The sequence below is a fragment of the Leopardus geoffroyi genome, chromosome D2, assembly GCF_018350155.1.
Source record: "Leopardus geoffroyi isolate Oge1 chromosome D2, O.geoffroyi_Oge1_pat1.0, whole genome shotgun sequence".
In the NCBI taxonomy this organism is placed as follows: Eukaryota; Metazoa; Chordata; class Mammalia; order Carnivora; family Felidae; genus Leopardus; species Leopardus geoffroyi.
In genome coordinates, this window is record NC_059334.1 from 48,334,567 (window position 1) to 48,352,008 (window position 17,442).

General features: G+C 38.8%; 1 protein-coding gene across 8 annotated transcripts in view; it reads left to right on the forward strand.

The window, feature by feature from the left end:
* The window catches only part of ZFAND4 (zinc finger AN1-type containing 4), an 86,709-nt gene that overhangs the window by 18,789 nt on the left and 50,478 nt on the right, over positions 1–17,442 (forward strand). The window lies entirely within an intron of this gene.

Sequence of the window (17,442 nt, forward strand, 5' to 3'; positions counted from 1 at the left end):
GTTAACTAATGGAGACTGTCAGGTTAACCATTTGTTTTCTGTCCTTTTCTTTGTTCTTGGGCAGCCAGGAGTGCCTGAGGAATATCACACATATCCCACCTTGGGGGGCGGTGTTGTGCTAGCTTGTGCTTGGCCCTCAGCTTGCCTTATGGTCCTCATCAGTAACCATTTATGATTTAAGATTTTTTCCAAGAACTGTGTTACCTATATCCTACAAGTTTTTAAGTTGAATTTCATTGTTACTAAATTTTAAGTGCTTTTTTGTCAAAAATACTTATTCTGTTATTTAAATAATATTATACTCAGGTGCTCTGCAGCCATAGCAATACATAGGATTAGATAGATTTGATCATTTCTTGTAGTTTATACATACTCCCAATATTCTGACTAATAATATTGAACATGTTTTCATTGGTCTCCAAGTTTAGAAAACTCTTTCCATTTTTTCGTCAAGGTACAATTTATATATTATAAAATTCACCATTTTTAGTATTGTATTAGTTTCCTAGGGCTGCCATCACAAGGTACCACAAACCTAGTGGTTAAACCTAGTGGCTTAAAAAACAGAAATTCATTATCACACAGTTGTAGAGGCTAGAAGTTCAAAGTCAAGGTGTTGACATTGTTGGTTCCTTCTGAGTGCTCTTGGAGAAAATCTGTACAATGTTTTTTTGCCTACCTTTGGTTTGCTGGCAGTCTTTCTTGCTCCTTGGCATGCAGAAGCACCATCCCAGTTTCCTTACTTATCATCTCCCTAGGTATGTGCGTATTTGTCTCCAAATTTCCCTTACTTACTTATTATTTTTTTAAGTTTATTTCTTTTGAGAGAGAAAGCACAAGCAGTGGAGGGGCAGGGAGAGAGGGAGAATCCCAAACAGGCTCCATCAGAGCCCAATGTGGGGCTCAGGGCTTAGACTCCTGAACCACAAGATCATGACCTGAGCTGAAATCAGATGCTTAATTAACCAACTGAGCCACCCAGACACCCTTCCCCTTTTTATAAGGATACCAGTCATATTGGATTAGGACTCTCCCTAATGACCTCATTTTAACTTGGTTGCATCTGTCAATACCATATTTCTTTTTTTTTTTTTTTTTAATTTTTTTTTTTTAACGTTTTATTTATTTTTGAGACAGAGAGAGACAGAGCATGAACGGGGGAGGGGCAGAGAGAGAGGGAGACACAGAATCTGAAGCAGACTCCAGGCTCCGAGCCATCAGCCCAGAGCCCGACACGGGGCTCGAACTCACGGACCGCGAGATCGTGACCTGAGCTGAAGTCGGACGCTTAACCAACTGAGCCACCCAGGCGCCCCTCAATACCCTATTTCTGAATGAGGTCACATCCTGAGGTATTGAGGGTTAGGGTTAAGACTTTTAACATATGAACCTTTGGGAGATAGTTCAACCCATAACTCATACATGGTTTTATCATTATTGGCAAACGTTGCTGTCATGTAACTACCACCACAATCAAGATAAAGAACAGTCCCATTACTCACCAAAATTCTGTGCCTTTGTGGTTAACTTTTTATGTAAACTCAGCTCCTGGCACTTACTGATCTGTTTCTGTCTGTATAATTTTGCCTTTTCCAGAATTTCATATTAATGAAATCACACTGTATGTAGGCTTTTGAGTCTGGTTTCTTTCACTTATGTATAATACATAATACATTTGAGATTTATCAATATTGTTACATGTATCAATAATTTATTCTCTTTATGGCCAAGTAGTGTTCCACTCTATGACTATAGTGTACTTATTCTCAAATTTAGGGACATTTGGGTTGTTTTCAGTTCGTGGTGATTATGAGTAAAGCCATTATAAACTTTGAAGTAGTTTCATTTCACTTGGGTAAATACCTAGGTGTGGATTTGCTGAGTTTACAGTAAGTGTACATTTAATTTAATAAGAAACTGTCAAACTTCTTTTGCCAGAGTGGCAGTACCATTTTGTATTTTTTGGGAGTAATGTCTAAAAGTTCTAGTTGCTCTGCATCCTCATCAGCACATGGTATTGTTTGGGTTGTTTTTGATTGTTTTTTGCAATTCTAATAGATACTGGTGATATCTCATTGCACTTTTACTTTGCATCTCCCTAATGGATAATGATATTGAGCATCTTTTTCTTTGCTTATTGGTCATCTGTTTGTCTTCTTTCGTCAAGTGTCTGTTCAGTGTTTGCCCATTTTTCATTAAGTTGTTCGTTTTCTTACTGTGTTTTAAAAATCCCAGTAGTTTAAAATTTTTCATTATGGTTCTTAAGTTTCTTTGACTCCAAGTTCAGGAGTATATTCCTATTTCCATTATTAGAATTCAAAAATTTTCATTTTATTAATCACTAATTTAATTGCAGGTGGTCTGAATAAGTAGAATACTTATGGTAAATAGAGTATTCTTATGTATAATTGTCTTTGAGTCTTATAGTAGCCTGGGGCTCTTTAAAGATTCATGTGTGGTATAGAAGAAACAGGAAGAAAAAAACCTGAGGAGCTGAATTATTGATGTAATAAGTTCCATTATAGCTTGTTCAGAAGTAGAATCAAACAGACTTCTGATTCTGGCCATATGGTAGAAACCCTTTTTAGTACAGAACACATAAATTCTGGGTAAAAGTTAAAAAAATTTTTTTCCCAATATTTTTTCCAAATTTTTTCCACTTGTATTAATATAATGGAAACAATATGAGGCCTGAAATGACAATCTCTGTAGACAGAGCAATCTCTGAAGACCCCACAGCCTTGAAGCAAAGGGGAAAGGAGAGAAAATCTGGTGTACAGTGGAAGGTTGGCTCAGAGATAAATATGTTCCCCAAATCCTGTGACCACCTTGGTTTGGTTTTGTTTTGCCATCTACTTTCTGGCACTACAAGATGTGTTCAGATCATCTTGTATATGCACTGCACTGTCTTAGAATCAGCCATTTCTCCAAGGAGTCCTGGTTCCTTTTATTGGAGTAGTATTAGAAACCAAGATCTGGGCATGACAGTTGATTTTTCAGGTACAATAATAGAAACCAGAAGACATTGGAATATTATCTTTAGAAGGCTGAGAGAAATAGCAATCTCTATGTAGAATTGAGTTGGTCTTTCCAGGATGAGGACAAAATAAAGATATTTCCAGAAAAAACAAAACTTGCATTTTTAAACAGAAGACCCTTGCAAAAGGAACTGCTGAAGGATATATCTCGGAAGGCAAGTGATCTCTAAAGGAAGTTGGTGATGTAGGATGGAATGGTTATCAAAGTGGTACACTTCTGGGTAAATCTAAATAAACATTTACTTAATAAAACAGTAATGTATAGAGGTTTGAAAAAAGCAAATTAAAATCCTGGTAACAATGACATAAAAGTCAAGAAAGAGTTGTTTGCACAGTGCTAATAACGCTCTTAGCATTGTTCATGAAGAGGATAAAGATGTGATTAGCTCTAGACTTCATTTTATCAAATACGATAATTGAATTTCTAGAGTAATCACTAGAGATTAGAAATAGAGTTATATAATTTCCAAGTGGTAGCAATGCCTTAACCTTCTTCTATTTATCTAAATTAATACATGAAAGAGGTAGGCAATTAAAGCAGAACAAGTGAAAGGCACACAATAAGATGGTAAAAATAAATAGGAATATATCAGTAATCCCAAAAATGTAAAATGGATTAAAAAAACCTCTCTAATTGAATGACTACAATTGATAGATTGGTTAAAAAAAAAAAAAACCTATGTGAAATGCTATTTACCAGAGACTCAATCTAAAATGTAAGAACCTAGGGGCGCCTGGGTGGCGCAGTCGGTTAAGCGTCCGACTTCAGCCAGGTCACGATCTCACGGTCCGTGAGTTCGAGCCCCGCGTCAGGCTATGGGCTGATGGCTCAGAGCCTGGAGCCTGTTTCCGATTCTGTGTCTCCCTCTCTCTCTGCCCCTCCCCCGTTCATGCTTTGTCTCTCTCTGTCCCAAAAATAAATAAACGTTGAAAAAAAAAAAATAAAATGTAAGAACCTCAAATGTTGAAAGGACTGAAAAATATTCATTAGGCAAATACACCTGATGAAAGCTGGTGTTTCTGTATTAATAATTATGTAAAATACCTTTTATTTTTTTTTAAGTTTTTTTCAATGTTTATTATTTATTTTTGAGAGGGGAGAGAGAGAGAGGGAGACACAGAATCTGAAGCAGGCTCCAGGCTCCGAGCTGTCGGCACAGAGCCTCACATGGGGCTTGAACTCATGAACAGTGAGATCATGACCTGAGCGGAAACCCAGAGTCGGATGCTTAACCGACTGAGCCACCCAGGCGCCCCTGTAAAATACATTTTAAAGTGAAACATGAACAAATCATGTAGAGGGATGTTCATAGTAGTGGTGTTGGTTATGTTAAAATTCTAGAAAGGGACTGGTTAAGCAAGCAAGTTGTTTAACCAGCTGACTATTGATTTTGGCTTAGGTCATGATCCCAAGGTCATGGGTTTGAGCCCTGCATCTGGCTCTGCACTGACAGTGTGGAGCCTGCTTGGGATTCTATAGTATATTGGGATCATATTCAGTATTATTTTTTATGTATCTTTTAAAAAATTTTTTTATGTTTATTTTTGAGAGAGACACACATACACAGTGTGAGCGGGGGAGGGGCAGAGAGGGAAGGAGACACAGAATCTGAAGCAAGCTCTAGGCTTTGAGCTGTCAGCACAGAGCCCAGTGTGGGGCTCGAACCCTGAACAGTGAGATCATGACCTGAGCCAAAGTTGGACGTGTAACCGACTAAGCTACCCAGGTGCCTCCATATTTTATGCATCTTAAGTAAAGTTCAAGCTTCGTGAGGGCAGGGTCTTCTTTCTTACTCACTTTTATATTTCAGCTCAAAGAATAATGTTTGATATAGAATAGGCGTTCAGATATTTGATGAATGAATGAGTGAAAGAAATCCAGAGCGATGCTTAATACTTCTTAACTGTATCTAATTGAAAGGTTGGTTGTCTTCTGGTGTTATTTTCCTGTTTATGAAATTAAAATATGTAATCTTTTCTATGTATATACTATTCCTTCTGTAATTCACTTTCATAATCTTCTTTCTTTTCTGTTTTTTTAGAGACACAGTGTGCACACAGGGGGACAGAGCACAGGGAGGAGCAGAGGGAGGGAGAGAATCTTAAGCCACCCAGGCACCCATTTTTGCTTTTTCTGAAATGACAACATTTCCTACAGTGTTTTCAAAATTGCTTTCAAGATCTTTGTTTTAAAAGTTTGTGTGTCGGGGTGCCTGGGCAGCCCAGTTGGTTGAACGTCGCATTCTGGATTTTGGCTCAGGTTGTGTTCCCCAGGTTGTGGGATCCAGCCCTGTGTTGGGCTCCACACTGAGCATGGAGCTTGCCTAAGATTCTCTCTTTCCCCCCTCCCCTGCCCTTCTCCCCCACTCGTACTCACTCTCTCTCCCTCAAAAAAAAAAAAAAGTTTGCATGTAATATATGTGCTTATCATATAATGTAACCTTAAGAATTAAAGTTGTAATTACCAGTGTTGAATAGATACATGTGCATTTAATATTAAGAAACCAGGAATGGACATAATTTTTGGTGTATTTTTCTCTCTTTTTTTTTAATATATGTTTCTGAGAAAGAGTATGAGTGGGGGAGGGGCAGAGAGAGAGGGAGACATAGAATCTGAAGCAGGCTCCAGGCTCTGAGCTATCAGCACAGATGTGGGGCTGATGTGGGGCTCAAACTCATGAGCCACAAGATTGTGACCTGAGGTGAAGTCAGACACTTAACCCGACTGAGCCACCCAGGCACCCATTGATTTTCTCATTTTTAAAAAACAAGCTTTTTAAAAATTAATAAATTTTATTAGAGCAATTTTAAGTTCACCAAAAACTGGCCAAAACATAGAGAGTTTCCAAATACAACCATGCCCACCCCCAACCTCTCCCATTGTGAACATTCCACACCAGCGTAGGGCATTTGTTATAGTTGAACCTACACTGACACATCGTTTTCATCTAAAGTATGTAGTTTGTATTAGGGTTCACTCTTGGATGTTTTACATTCTTTGGGTTTTCACAAATGTGTAATAACATGTGTTCACCATTATATTATTATATAGAATAATTTCATTGCCCTAAAAAATCCTTAGTGCTCTGCCTTTTTCATTCTTTCTTCCTTATAACCACTGGCAACCACAGCCTTTTTATTGTCTATTCCATAGTTTTGCATTTTCCAGAATGTCATATGGTTGGAATCCTACAGTATGTAGGCTTTTGAGATTGGATTCTTTACCTTAAAAGTAGGCATTGGGGCGCCTGGGTGGCGCAGTCGGTTAAGCGTCCGACTTCAGCCAGGTCACGATCTCGCGGTCCGTGAGTTCAAGCCCCGTGTCAGACTCTGGGCTGATGGCTCAGAGCCTGGAGCCTGTTTCCAATTCTGTGTCTCCCTCTCTCTCTGCCCCTCCCCCGTTCATGCTCTCTCTCTGTCCCCAAAAAAATAAATAAACGTTGAAAAAAAAAGTAAAAAAAAAAAAAATAGGCATTTAAGTTTCTTCCATGTCTTTTCATGGCTTGATAGTTCATTTCTTTATAGTACTGAATAATATTCCATTATCTGCGTGTACCACAGTTTATCCATTCACCTAGTGAAAGACATTTTGGTTGCTTCCAGGTTTGGATCATTATGATAAAGATCCTGTAAATATTTATGTGAAGGCTTTTATGTAGGCATAAGTTTTTAACTTTTTTGGATGGACACCAAGGAGTGTAATTGCTGGATCATATGGTTAAGTGTATGTTTAGTTTTGTGAGAAACTGCCAAAGTGGCTGTACTATTTTGTATTCCTACCAGTAATGAATGAAGGTTCCTGTTGTTGCACATCCTTTGCCAGCATTTAATGATGTCATTGTTTTGGATTTTGGCCATTCTAATAGGTGTATGGTAGTAACCTGTTTTAATTTGCTTTTCTCTAATGACATATGATGTCGAACGTTTTATAAATGCTTGTTTGCTGTCTATATCTTCTTTAATGAAATGTCTGTTCAGGTCTTTTAACTCTTTTTTGTAAGTTTATTTATTTTGAGAGAGAGAGCGCGTGTGCGCACATGTGCCTGTGCAAGTGGGGGAGGGGCAGAGAGAGGAAGAGAGAATCTCAAGCAGCAAGCAAGAATCTCAAGCAAGGCTTGAACTCACAACCTCAGGATCAAGAGTTGCATGCTCTTCTGAGTGAGCCAGTTAAGTGCCCCAGAAGTTTTTAATTTTAATGAAATGTAGCTTATCATTTGTTTCTTTCATGGATCATACTTTTGGTATTGTATTTAAAAAGTCATCATCATACTTAAGGTAAGCTAGGTTTTTTAGCATGTTATCATTTATAGTTGGCATTTTACATGTAGGTCTCCAGTGTATTTTGTTTTATTTATTTTTTGAGACAGAGACAGAGTGTGAGCAGGGGAGGGGCAGAGAGACAGCGAGACACAGAATCCAAATTCGTCTCCAGGCTTTGAGCTGTCAGCACAGAGCCCAGCGCAGGGCTTGAACTCAAAAACCGCGAGATCATGACCTGAGCCGAAGTCGGACGCTTAACTGACTGAGCCACCCAGGTGCCCCTCGAATGTATTTTGAATTAATTTTTGTGAAAGATGTAAGATTCGTGTCTACATTAATTTTTTTTGCATGTGGATGTTCAGTTGCTATAGCACCATTTGTGGAAAAGACTGTGGGCTCCATTATATTGCCTTTGCTCCTTTGTCAAAGATCAGTTGACTATATTTATGTGGGTTTATTTCTGTTTATTACTCTGTTGGTCTGTTTATTCTTCCATAATTACCCTACTGTACTGATTACTGTAGCTTTATAGTAAGTCTTGAAGTCAGGTAGTGTCAGTCCTCCAGCTCTGTTCTTCCATATTTAGTTGGCTCCGGAGCTTTTTGCCTCAGTTTGTTGATATCCATAACATAACTTTTTTGGATTTTGATGGGATTGTGTTGAATCTACAGATCAAGTTGTGAAGAACTGATGTGAATCCTCCTATCCATGAACATGGAATCTCTCTCCATTTATTTAGTTCTTCTTTGAAATCTTTCCTCAGAGTTTTATGGTTTTCCACATATGTGCCATATACATATTTTGTTAGATTTATACCTATTTTTCAGTAGATGCTAATGTAAATGGTGATAAATATATATATATATTTTAAGATACAGGTGTTTTTATCAAATAGTAATATATTTTTAATTTCAAATTCTACTTGGTCATCACTGGAATATAAATAAGTGATTGACTTTAGTATATTAACCTTGTATCCTGCAATTTTGCTCTAATTGCTTATTAGTTCCAGTGGTTTGTTGTTGTTGTTGTTGTTGTTGTTGATTCTTTTAGATTTTCTGCGCAATCATGTCATATACAAACAAAGACAGTTTTATTTCTTCCTTTCCAATCTGTATGTCTTGTATTTACTTTTATTGTTTTAGGTAGGACTTTAGCTAGTCCTTGCATTAGCTAAGGACTTCCAGTACGATATTCAAAAGCAGTAGTAGGAAGGGGACATCCTTGCCTTGTCCATGATCTTAGTGGGAAAGCTTTAAATTTCAAATCATTAAGTTTATAGGGTTTTCGTCAAGTTGAAGAAGCTCCCCTCTATTTGTATTTGCTGTGAATTTTTGTCATGAATGAATTTTGGATTTTGTCAAATGCTTTTTCTGCATCTGTTGATATGATCATGGGATTTTTCTTCTTTAGCTTGGTGAGGTGGTAGACTACATTGATTTTCCAATGATCCACAAGCCTTGCATACTTGGGATATATCCACTTGGTAATAGTGCATAATTCCTTTTTATACCTGTTGAATTGATCTGCTATATTTTGTTGAGGCGTTTTTTTCATCTGTGTCATGAGAGATATTGGTCTGTAGTTTTCTTTGTCTAGTTTTGGTATTAGGATAATGTTGGCCTCATAGAATGAATTAGGAAGTATTCTATCTGCTTCTGTCTTCTGCAACCACTTGTAGAGAATTGGATAATTTCTTTCTTTTTTTTTTTTTTTAATTTTTTTTTTCAACGTTTATTTATTTTTGGGACAGAGAGAGACAGAGCATGAACGGGGGAGGAGCAGAGAGAGAGGGAAACACAGAATCGGAAACAGGCTCCAGGCTCTGAGCCATCAGCCCAGAGCCTGACGCGGGGCTCGAACTCACGGACCGCAAGATCGTGACCTGGCTGAAGTCGGACGCTTAACCGACTGCGCCACCCAGGCACCCCAGGATAATTTCTTTCTTAAATATCTGGTAGAATTCACCAGTGAAACAATCTGTCCTCAGTGCTTTTTGTTTTGGAAGGTTATTAATTATTGACTCTATTTCTTTAATAGATAAAGGCACATTGAGACTGTTTGTTTCTTGAGTATGTTGTGTGGACAGAATTGGTCCTTTCATCTAGACCATCAAATTTGTGGGCATGGAGTTATTCATAGCATTCCTTTATTATTCTCTAGCTCAGATATTCTTTCCTTAGCTGTGTCCATTCTCCTGATGAGCTTATCAAAGGCATTCTTCCTTTCTGTTACAGTGTTATTGATCTCTCTAGCATTTCCTTTTCTTTCTTAGAATTTTCATTTTTCTGCTTACAGTGCCCTTCTACTCTTACATGCTGTCTCCCTTATTTGTTAGAACTTTTAGTTTAATAATCATAGTTGTTTTATATTTCCTGTCTGATATAGTTCCTTGCTCTATGTGAGCTTCGTTCTGATGCTTGCTCGATCTCTTCAAACTGTTTTTTGCCTTTTAGTAGGCTTTGTTATTCTTTCTTGATAGCCAGACCTGATATGCTTGGTAAAAAGACTGCTGTTAATAGGCCTTTAGTAATATGTAGTAAGGTGTGGATTAATATGGGGCATAGGGAAACTTTCTACAGTCCTATGATTAGGTCTCAGTCTTCTATTGAACCTGTGCCCCTGGACTGAGAACTTGACGAGGGCCTGTTATTACCTTCCACCCTGTCCTTCTCCCCTGCTTTAGGTGGCACAGGAGGGCTAGACTGAGCTGAAGTTGAATATTTCCCTTCCTCTACAAGGAATGCTAGAGCAGGCTGGAGTTAGGTGTTTCCCTTACCCTCCCATGCAAGGCTAGAATGGATTGGAGTTAGTTACTTCCTTTCCCTCAGGTCAGTTAGGGTCTTATAAAACCCCAGCAGATTAGGCTGTGGTAAAATAGTTTCTCCTGAGGGGAAGAATATAATGCTCTGGCATATTTCAGACTAGTTACTTTTTCTCTCCCCTACTGGAAGCAGTAAGATATTTTTCTCTGATAGTCGCTGTAAAAACCTGGTCAAGCTCCTGGAAGTAATACTCACAAAGTGTGGGGGCCCACCATGCCTGGGTTTCCTGGAGTTTTTAACTCTCATACTTATCCACACTGAGCCTCCAGTAATTCATCAAGAATAGTTCAGGTTTTCTTTCTTTCTTTTTTTTTTTTTTTAATGTTTATTTATTTTTGAGAGAGAGAGAGAGTGCGAGCAGGGGAGGGGCAGAGGGAGAGGGAGACGCAGAATCTAAAGCAGGCTCTAGACTCTGAGCTGTCAGCAACAGAGCGTGATGCAGGGCTCGAACTCATGAACCACGAGATCATGACCTGAGCCAAAATTGGACGCTTAACTGACTGAGCCACCCAGGTGCCCCTACTGTTTATTTATTTGAAGGCTATTGATTTTGTATGTTAATTGTATATACTGTTAATTTATTGAATTATCTTTTTTTGTAATTTTCTCATAAATTCACTGGTGTTTCAGGTATATTATCTACCATATCATCTGCACTATAAATAGTTCCATTACTTTTTTAACTATTCTTTGGCCTGTCATCGATTTCTCTTGTCTAATAATAACTCTAATGCTGTGTTCAACAGATATATTGAACATCCTTGCCTTGCTCCTGATGTGAGTGGAAATACTTCTGGTATTTATTCATTCAATTAGATACTCTCTTTAGGTCTATTTGGTAGTATTTTAACATGTTAAGAGGATATCTCTCAATTCCTGTTTCCGTGTTTTTTAAAAAATATTATGAAGGGATATTGAATTTTGTCAAAGGTTTTCTGATCTTCACGGTTTTTTTTTTTCCCCTCTCAGAAATGTTAATGTGATGATATTAATAGATTTCTGGGGTGCCTGGGTGGTTCAGTTGGTTAGACGTCCGACTTCGGCTCAGGTCATGATCTCATGGTTCGTGGGTTTGAGCCCCGTATTGGGCTCGGTGCTGACAGCTCAGAGCCTGGAGCCTGCTTCAGATTCTGTGTCTCTTCTCTCTCTGCCCCTCTCCCGCTCATGATCTGTCTTTCAAAAATAAATAGATTTCTTAGTATTGAACCAACCTGCAGTCCTGAAATATATCCTACTTGTTCACAGTAAATTCTTCAATTGTGTTATTGGATTCTGTTTGCTAATGTTTAGATTTTTATATCAGTATGAATGAGTGATACTGGTGTGTAGGGGTTTTTTTATTTGTTTTTATTTTGTTTGTTTTTTGGTAAACTATTAGATTTAGGAGTTGATGCTATACTTGCTTTTTTAAAGAAATTAGGAAATTTTTATTTATTTAAAAAATTAAGACATTTTCATTCATTTTCAGTGCTCTGGAAAAATTTGTAGATCATAGGATTTATTTTCTCTTTAAAGATTTGGTTAATTCCTGTGAATACATCTGGACTGGTGCTTCTTATTGTGTAATAGTTTTTGAGTAACATTCCCTAGTTCTTTGGAAATTTGTCTGCTTAAGCTTTCTAATTTTAATGACATCCATTTTGTTAATCCATTGTTCCCTAGGAAATTATCCTTGCCATTTATTTTTGCATATTTGTGATTTCCTTCTTTTTTTCTTGGTAAAGTTAATTAGCAGTTTATGCCTTTGTTAATGTTTGTTACAAACTGTTGTTTTTATTTATTACTATTCTATTTTTCTGCCTCATTTTTTCATTTATTTATTTATTTATGATATTTATTTATTTTTGAGAAAGAGAGAGAGAGAGAAAGAGAGAGAGAGAGCAAAGTGTGAGGGGGAGAGGGCAGATAGAGAGGGAGACACAGATTCCGAAGCAGGCTCGAGTCTCTGAGCTGTCAGCACAGAGCCAATGCGGGGCTCGAACCCACAAACTGCGAGATCATGACCCAAGCCGAAGTCAAACGCTTAACTGACTGAGCCACCCAGGCGCTCCTTTTCTGCTATTATTTTTATTTACTCTTTTTTTTTTTCAATATATGAAATTTATTGTCAAATTGGTTTCCATACATCACCCAGTGCTCATCCCAAAAGGTGCCCTCCTCAATACCCATCACCCACCCTCCCCTCCCTCCCACCCCCCCCCCCCCCCCAACCCTCAGTTTGTTCTCAGTTTTTAAGAGTCTCTTATGCTTTGGCTCTCTTCCACTCTAACCTCTTTTTTTTTTTTTTTCCTTCCCCTCCCCCATGGGTTTCTGTTAAGTTTCTCAGGATCCACATAAGAGTGATGATCTGCTCTACAGTTTTTTTAGATTCTATATTTATTTCTGCTCTGATCTTTATTATTTCTCTTCTTCTGCTGGGTTTAGGCTGTCTTTGCTGTTCTGCTTCTATTTCCTTTAGGTGTGCTGTTAGATTTTGTATTTGGGATTTTTCTTGTTTCTTGAGATAGGCCTGGATTGCAATGTATTTTCCTCTCAGGACTGCCTTAGCTGCATCCCAAAGCGTTTGGATTGTTGTATTTTCATTTTTGTTTGTTTCCATATATTTTTTAATTTCTTCTCTAATTGCCTGGTTGACCCACTCATTCTTTAGTAGGGTGTTCTTTAACCTCCATGCTTTTGGAGGTTTTCCAGACTTTTTCCTGTGGTTGATTTCAAGCTTCATAGCAATGTGGTCTGAAAGTATGCATGGTATGATTTCGATTCTTGTATACTTATGAAGGGCTGTTTTGTGACCCAGTATGTGATCTATCTTGGAGAATGTTCCATGTGCACTCGAGAAGAAAGTATATTCTGTTGCTTTGGGATACAGAGTTCTAAATATATCTGTCAAGTCCATCTGATCCAATGTCTCATTCAGGGCCCTTGTTTCTTTATTGACCGTGTGTCTAGATGATCTATCCATTTCTGTAAGTGGAGTGTTAAAGTCCCCTGCAATTACCACATTCTTATCAGTAAGGTTGCTTATGTTTGTGAGTAATTGTTTTATATATTTGGGGGCTCCCGTATTCGGCGCATAGACATTTATAATTGTTAGTTCTTCCTGATGGATAGACACTGTAATTATTATATAATGCCCTTCTTCATCTCTTGTTACAGCCTTTAGTTTAAAGTCTAGTTTGTCTGATATAGGTATGGCTACTCCAGCTTTCTTTTGACTTCCAGTAGCATGATAAATAGTTCTCCGTCCCCTCACTCTCAATCTGAAGGTGTCCTCAGGTCTAAAATGAGTCTCTTGTAGACAGCAAATAGATGGGTCTTGTCTTTTTATCCATTCTGATACCCTATGTCTTTTGGTTGGCACATTTAGTCCGTTTACATTCAGTGTTATTATAGAAAGATATTATAGAGTCATTGTGATGTCTATATGTTTTATGCTTGTAGCAATGTCACTGGTACTTTGTCTCACAGGATCCCCCTTATGATCTCTTGTAGGGCTGGTTTAGTGGTGATGAATTCCTTCAGTTTTTGTTTGTTTGGGAAGACCTTTATCTCTCCTTCTATTCTAAATGACAGACTTGCTGGATAAAGGATTCTCGGCTGCATATTTTTCCTGTTCATCACATTGAAGATCTCCTGCCATTCCTTTCTTGCCTGCCAAGTTTCAGAAGAGAGATCGGTCACGAGTCTTATAGATCTCCCTTTATATGTTAGAGCACGTTTATCCCTCGCTGCTTTCAGAATTTTCTCTTTATCCTTGTATTTTGCCAGTTTCCCTATGATATGTCATGCAGAAGATCGATTCAAGTTACGTCTGAAGGGAGTTCTCTGTGCCTCTTGGATTTCAATGCCTTTTTCCTTCTCCAGATCAGGGGAGTTCTCAGCTATTGTTTCTTCAAGTACACCTTCAGCACCTTTCCCTCTCTCTTCCTCCTCTGGAAAACCAATTATGCGTAGATTATTTCTCTTTAGTGCATCACTTAGTTCTCTAATTTTCCCCTCATACTCCTGGATTTTTTTGTCTTTTTCTCAGCTTCTTTTTCCATAATTTTATCTTCTAGTTCACCTATTCTCTCCTCTGCCTCTTCAATCCGAGCTGTGGTCGTTTCCATTTTATTTTGCAGCTCGTTTATTGCATTTTTAGCTCCTCCTGACTATTCCTTAGTCCCTTGATCTCTGTAGAAATAGATTCTCTGCTGTCCTCTATACTGTTTTCAAGCCCAGCGATTAATTTTATGACTATTATTCTAAATTTACTTTCTGTTATATTGTTTAAATGCTTTTTGATCAGTTCGTTAGCTGTTGTTATTTCCTGGAGATTCTTTTGAGGGGAATTCTTCCGTTTGGTCATTTTGGATAGTTCCTGGAGTGGTGCGGAACTGCAGGGCACTTCCCCTGTGCTGTCTTGAATAACTTGTGTTGGTGGGTGGGGCCGCAGTCAGACCCGATGTCTGCCCCCAGCCCACCGCTGGGGCCACAGTCAGACTGGTGTGTGCCTTCTCTTTCCCTCTCCTAGGGGCGGGATTCACTGTGGGGTGGCGTGGCCCGTCTGGGCTACTTGCACACTGCCAGGCTTGTGGTGCTGGGGATCTGGCGTATTAGCTGGGGTGGGTAGGCAAGGTGCACAGGGGTGGGAGGGGCAGGCTTAGCTCACTTCTCCTTTGGTGATCCGCTTCTGGAGGGGCCCTCTGGCAGCGGGAGGGAGTCAGACCCGCTGCCGGAGGTGTGGATCCGCAGAAGCACAGCGTTTGGGTGTTTGCGCGTGCAAGCAAGTTCCCAGCAGGAACTGGTTCCCTTTGGGATTTTGGCTGGGGGATGAGAGAGGGAGATGGCGCTGGCGAGTGCCTTCGTTCCCCGCCAAACTGAGCTCTGTCATCTGGGGCTCAACAACTCTCCCTACCGTTGTCCTCCAGCCTTCCAGCTCTCCGAGCAGAGCTGTTAACTTATAACCTTCCAGATGTTAAGTCCCGCTCGCTGTCAGAACACACTCCGTCCGGCCCCTCTGCTTTTGCAAGCCAGACTCGGGGGCTCTGCTTGGCCGGCGGGCCACCCCTTTGCCCCGGCTCCCTCCCGCCAGTCCGTGGAGCGCGCACCGCCTCGCCGCCCTTCCTACCCTCTTCCATGGGCCTCTCGTCTGTGCTTGGCTCCAGAGACTCCGTTCTGCTAGTCTTCTGGTGGTTTTCTGGGTTATTTAGGCAGGTGTAGGTGGAATCTAAGTGATAGCAGGACGCGGTGAGCCCAGCGTCCTCCTACGCCGCCATCTTCCCCCCTCTATTTTTATTTACTCTTATAATTTCCTTTGATTTACTATGTTCTTTTTCTTTTTTTGAGATGAGAATTTATTTTTATCCTTGTATTGATTTTTATGTGTATGGTGCTATGAATCTTCATCTAATAACTGATTTAACTGTATTCCTTAGATTATTATTGTCGTTGCTTTTTAAAAATTCTGTAATTTTTGTATTTTCCCCTTCACCCAAGAGTTCTTTACCAGAAAGTGTTTTAATTTCCAGATGGATGGATCTTTCTGTTTTTGTTGGTTGTTTTTGTTAGTAATTTTTAGGTTTATTGCATTGCAAGCAGAAAGTGTTGTTTGCAGTATTTCCATTTATGAAAAGTAATATTTTTCTTTACCTAATATATGACCAGTTGGTTTTTTTTTATAAGTTCCATGGACTCTCTTGAGTAGGTGTGTTCTTATTATTTAGGGATAATAAAGATCTATCTCATTGATTATGTTGTTTAGGTAATTCTATCTCTATATATATTTTGTCCCACTTGATCTGTATATTGTACTGAAAGGTATATAAAAGTCTCTTACTGTGTTTCTCTCTGTCTCTCTGCATCTTCTAGTTTTTGTTTCATAAAGGTGGTTATGTCTGTCATTTGATACATAAAAAAATCTGTTAAGTGTTTACGTCTTCATTATGAATTTTAGCATTAAAAAATATCACTTGGTCTCCTGGGTGGCTCAGTCAGTTAGGCATCAGACTTGATTTCAGCTCAGATCATGATCTCACCTTTCCTGAGTTCAAGCCCTGCATCAGGCTCTGCATGCTGATAGCGTGGGTCCTGTTTGGGATTCTTCCTCTTTTTCTGCCCCTCCCCTGTTTGTGCTCTCTCTATCTCTCAAAATAAAGAAATAAAAACTTCGAAAAAAATAAAAAAATATATGACTCATTGTTACATTTATTCTTTGGGGTGTGAATTCTACTTTGTCCAGTAATCAGGATCACCACCCCAACTCACTTTTGGATTCTCTTAGCTTGTTTACTTCTGTTCATCCCTTCAGTTTAGCCTTTCCGAATCCCTTTATTTTAAGGTGTATATCTTATCTACAGCCTATAGTTTGGTGTTATTTTTTTGTGACAAATTGAAAATCTTTTCTACTTTGTCACAATATATAACATTTCTATATTAGCCTTAATCTTTCAATATTCCACCATTTATGTATTTTAAAATGCCGGTTGGTAATCTTTTGACTGAAGATTTTCTGACCCTATCTTGATTGGATGAAGTTCATGCTCTTATCGCATTCCTCAATTGGTGCATGGTGCAGCAATGGATGCATCTCACGAATGCATAATTCTCTGGTAAGTTCTTGTAAGTTGAGAATTTTTTCTGTAACTTTGTTAGGCAGCCTCTATACCAGACCCATCAAACGAGTTCGCTTCCCTCAACTTCTTCCAGCCCCTGGCAAGCATCATTCTACTTTCTAAGAGTTTGACTACTTTAGATACCGCATATAAATGGAATCGTGCAATATTTGTCTTTTTGTGATTTGCTTATTTCATTTACCATAGTGCCTTCAAGGTTCATCCATGTCATAGCATGTGACACGATTTCCCTCTATTTATTTATTTATTTATTTATTTACTTATTTACTTATTTAATTTATTATTCAAGTATAGTAAACATACAGTGTTATATTAGTTTCAGGTGTATAATATAATGATTCAACAATTCTACATGTTTCTCACTGCTCATTGAGATAAGCATACCTCTTAATGTTTATGTATTTTTATTTTTTTTTTGAGAGAGACAGATAAAGAGAGACAGAGACAGAGAGAGCAGGGGAGGGGCAGAGGGACAGGGAGAGAGAATCCCCAGCAGTGGAGCCCAACTTGGGGCTCGATTTCGTGACTGTGAGATCATGAACTGAGTTGAAATCAAGTTGGCTGCTTAACAGACTGAGTCACCCAGGCGCCTCGAGATAAGTGTACTCTTAATCCCCGCTAGCAGCCACCAGTATGTTCTTTATATTTAAGAGTCAGGGTTTTTTGTTTATTTGTTTGTTTATTTTCTTTGTTTGCTTTATTTCT